The sequence below is a fragment of the Protopterus annectens genome, chromosome 2.part1, assembly GCF_019279795.1.
Source record: "Protopterus annectens isolate FY-2018-M chromosome 2.part1, PAN1.0, whole genome shotgun sequence".
NCBI classification, from domain to species: Eukaryota; Metazoa; Chordata; order Ceratodontiformes; family Protopteridae; genus Protopterus; species Protopterus annectens.
In genome coordinates, this window is record NC_056729.1 from 1,149,416,536 (window position 1) to 1,149,421,576 (window position 5,041).

Consider the following 5,041-nt stretch of genomic DNA (forward strand, 5'->3'; position numbering starts at 1 on the left):
TGTGATCCCCTCCCTTAATCAGTTCAAAAAAATCTAAACCAGTATTTTAAAACTCACTGGTTATGTCCTTGCTCTAACCATGACTAAAGCCTCATCCACTTCCATAATCCTACAATTTTATTCATAGCAACTACCCTCTTACACTAAGGTTTGAAAAAAGAAACCAATATCTTTGCAGATACTCTGTATACAAGCTACACCTATAGGTTTGATAAGAGACCAACATATTTGTATATATTTCTGTATATAAACTGTATTCTTCATAAGCCTGAAATGTGAGACTAACTTTTATGTTAATACAATGTTTGTGCATATGTTGTAACTTGCTTGTCTTTAAGTTTGGAGCCTTTATCCCAGGGCCTCTGCTGAAAATGGATATGTATCTAGTCGGACTATCCCAGTCAACAAATGTAAAATAAAATAAATAAAAATCAAAATGATCAGATTTACATTTTGCCACAGCCAAGAAGAACAAGAGTGCTAAACCAGGGGTCAATTTGCAGTTACCCATACATTCAAATAATGTTTGAAATGTGCAAGATCTATACCTTTCTCTATTTTCTTTGTATAGAACCACACCACTACTCAGAATACTCAGGAATCAAAATAATCATAATGTGAAAGTAGAACTGTTACTGAATTAAAAATACTCCACATTGTACTAAAATGTATGCATGCATGTACTCACCCACACAATTAAAAGGATTGCAGCCACATATTGGGTTTGAAATGCTACAAATAATAGAGTTTGACAATGAACTGCTCAGTTTTCCTAAGACAAGACATTTTAAATGGTAGTTTACATTGCTTAGCCAACGTCTGTAGCACAAAGCTCAGTTACCAGTTATCTGCGGAGGTAGTTGTAATAGAAAATATTAGCGTGAAAAATCAGCATTCCAAGCAAAACAGCAAGTTTAACACACAAAACACCACCACAAGAAAGTGGTCAACTTTCATCTCAGTAGCACCCTGCTCTAGCTTAGTTTTCCCATCAAAATATCAGTGTGGAAAATCAGGATTCCAAGTAAAACAGCAAGAGTAACACAAACACCACCACAAGAAGGTGGTCAGTTTCATCTCAGTAGCACCCTGCTCTAGCTTAGTTTTTCCATTAAACTTTTTTTTTTGTTGTTGCATTTATTGCACCTTCTAACTTACACCTCATGCATGCATACATTCACTCCAAATTCAGGAATAGAGGTTTCAAAAGCAGCGCCTTTAAAATCTGGGACTACAGCTGCTACCTGGAGAATATCCCACCATCCACAATAATGGAGATCCCAGTACTAAATTAGGCTGCATCAGAGGCCAGGAAGGCGACAGCTTGAGCCAGTGACTCTGGTCACAAGCCCTGCAGAATTCAAAATAATTTAAGAATTGCATTGTGGAATGGAGACTTCTTGGGAAACGATATGACATAAGAGTTAACATGCTGGGTGAGTGTTGAGAAGCTGAGAAATGTTTAATTAGTAAGGTACCGTACTTAGTAAGCATCAACAAAGCCTTTACTACATGCATATATGCAGATGTTAAACTGCTTTCAAGTCCTGTGCATCCTCAGATTGTGTATGCCTTGCAATTTGAACCAAAGGATTCATGGGCTAGCACTGCTTATAATGTAGTCAGGCAGGAGGCATATTGATTTAATGACACTATGTTAAATGAACAGACAGTTTTTGTCTGTGTAGCACAGCATGTTACCTTCTTTTGTCTTAGAGTCCAGTTAACAATCTTATGCTTCTTTAAAATAAATCCTGCTTATTGAGAAAACACTGCAGAGTGTTAAAATGACTACCAGAAATGAATATACCTCAACTCCAGATAGAGTAAAATACTGCATGTACTTTCAGACCAGCTAGAATTTTCTTTTCATTGTTATATTTATTACTTTTAACAAACGGGTTTATAGTAATGGTAGTGTGCTAAGTGTTGTAATGTATACCATGCCATGTTACAAGAGTAGTTACACAGAGAGTTAAGAAACAAATGGAAATACCCACATACAAGTAACCTATCCAAGGAATTGTCCCATGATGTGGATTAACTGAGTATAGTCACATGAATATGATTTCTTCAATGCTTTATTTCAGTCTAGTATGTAATTGTGGTTCATTTTCAGAGAAGACTTTGACATCTATTGATAGTCTTAACTATGCAAAAGAATACAAACGACAAAAGTAAAGAAAGCACGTGTAAAACATTTCCGACATTAATAATTATTTGCAGTGTGCCCATGAGCTCACTAAAACACAATATAATGCATTCTAATACAAAAATGTAACGTTACTGGAAACAAAATGCCATTAAATTAAATAGTGTTTTGTTTCTACATTTTCCACTAACAGTAGACTTATTTTACTACAGACTGGATATGATTTTCTGGTATTAGATTTTTAACTGTCTGCTGCATTATTATAAAATCTGCACTTAGTTACATTTTAGTCGAATTTGATCGAAAGTTTGTTTGTTTGTTTGTTTAATTTAATTGTGGAGGCTGCCCACTAAAGTGTGCTAGCCTGTGTAACTAATTTATCACTGTTTCTGCATTTTCTGTGTGTTTCTACCAAAAAAACAAAAAAATAATCCTTGTTTTCCCGCCTCTCCTCGACAAGTTTAGACCAGTTTACAGGCATTGCTGTATTCTGGGCTGTGGTGTAGTTCCTGTGTTGTCCATTACCTTACTTGGATAGAAGGAAGTTTCTTTGCTCACCAGTGGGAGTGGGGAGCCATGAGCAGCCTACCTGTCCCTGTAGGAAGTGACCTCAGCACAAGAAGCTGAAGTAATTGGATGTTTTGGACCATTTCTAGCTCTTTTGTAGTTCACTGTTTAAAATCCACCTCTGGGTGCTTTTTTCTGGCTATACTGCTCAGACAAGCTCCTCATGGTTCTGCAGAGTGGTCCTAGCAGCAGGGAACTCAGAAAAGTGACTACTTTCTGGATTTAAGTATCTTTGCTTTTTTTTCACTTGGAATAGCTTCTGTAGCTTACCCTGAACTAGCTTGAACTGTTTCTTAACTGTTTGCTGCATTATTTTAAAATCTGCACTTAAAGTTACATTTTAGTCGTATTTGATCGAAAGTTTGTTTGTTTGTTTAATTTAACTGTGGAGGCTGCCCACTAAAGTGTGCTAGCCTGTGTAACTAATTTATCACAGTTTCTGCATTTTCTGTGTGTTTCTACCAAAAAAACAAAAAAAAAATCCTTGTTTTCCTGCCTCTCCTCGACTAGTTTAGACCAGTTTACAGGCATTGCTGTATTCTGGGCTGTGGTGTAGTTCCTGTGTTGTCCATTACCTTACTTAGATAGAAGGAAGTTTCTTTGCTCACCAGTGAGAGTGGGGAGCCTTGAGCAGCCTACCTGTCCCTGTAGGAAGTGACCTCAGCACAAGAAGCTGTAGTAATTGGTTGTTTTGGACCATTTCTAGCTCTTTTGTAGTTCACTGTTTAAAATCTGCCTCTGGGCGTTTTTTTCTGGCTATACTGCTCAGACAAGCTCCTCGTGGTTCTGCAGAGTGGTCCTAGCAGCAGGGAACTCAGAAAAGCGACTACTTTCTGGATTTAAGTATCTTTGCTTTTTTTTTCACTTGGAATAGCTTCTGTAGCTTACCCTGAACTAGCTTGAACTGTTACTGTTTGCTGCATTATTTTAAAATCTGCACTTAAAGTTACATTTTAGTCAAATTTGATCGAAAGTTTGTTTGTTTGTTTGTTTAATTTAACCGTGGAGGCTGCCCACTAAAGTGTGCTAGCCTGTGTAACTAATTTATCACTGTTTCTGCATTTTCTGTGTGTTTCTACCAAAAAAAAAAACAAAAAATAATCCTTGTTTTCCCGCCTCTCCTCGACTAGTTTAGACCAGTTTACAGGCATTGCTGTATTCTGGGCTGTGGTGTAGTTCCTGTGTTGTCCATTACCTTACTTGGATAGAAGGAAGTTTCTTTGCTCACCAGTGGGAGTGGGGAGCCTTGAGCAGCCTACCTGTCCCTGTAGGAAGTGACCTCAGCACAAGAAGCTGTAGTAATTGGTTGTTTTGGACCATTTCTAGCTCGCAGCACCGGTTAAACAAGGTTAAACTTTTTCTGGCTCCACCAAGTCTGCTCTTCAAATTTTCCCTTAAGGAAGCTCTACTCTTAGTATAACCAGACTACTCACTATATTATAAGCCTAGCACTTGTTCTCAATACTTCTCTACTAAGTAAGCACTCTCGTACTAAATAAAGCACTACATCTACTTACCACCCCTGTGAATATCCACTTCCCTTAAAGGTACAGCACTCCCTTATACTGTTTTACCATGTCGAGTGGTAGATTACTGGCGTCGTCTCCAATTCAGCTGGTAAATCTGGGTATCTTGAGACAATGCTACAATTGTCTCATGTACACAGACAACCCTCTCCTCCTCCCAACAAACACAAATACATGTGAGAGATGCAACTATATAGCCAAACTGGAGGCTGGACTCTCTCAACTCAGGGCTGGCATGACCAGACAGGAGGAGATGGCAACCACACACACAACAATCCCAGTCCCACATAGACCTACCACAACTGCAAACCAAACACATAAAAACAGAAAGACATACTCAGAGGCTCTAATAAAAAACTTACCAAAACAACAGAGGCTCCCAAAGCAGACATCCAAAAATCCACCACCTCAAAACAAAACACATGCAACACATACTTCAATAAATCAGTGTGTCAACCAATCACAGCCCTTAAGGCCGAACACCTTGCCTGATACACTAGTAATAGGTGACTCTATAGTCAGACACACTGATGTCCCGCTGACCAGGCTGAACAAGGAGAAGGTGACTGTGAGCTGTCTATCGGGAGCTAGGATCCGCCACATAACACACGCACTCAAGTCACTCCAAAGCAAGTACAAATATGACTCCGTCATTGTCCATGCTGGTGTGAATGACCTGAGATGTACCTCCCTGAACTACATGAAAAGAGAGATAGAGGAGCTTTCCGATTATGTAGCCCAGGCTGGTATGACCCTGACCCTGAGCAGCATCTTGCCCTCACCAAGAATGATACCA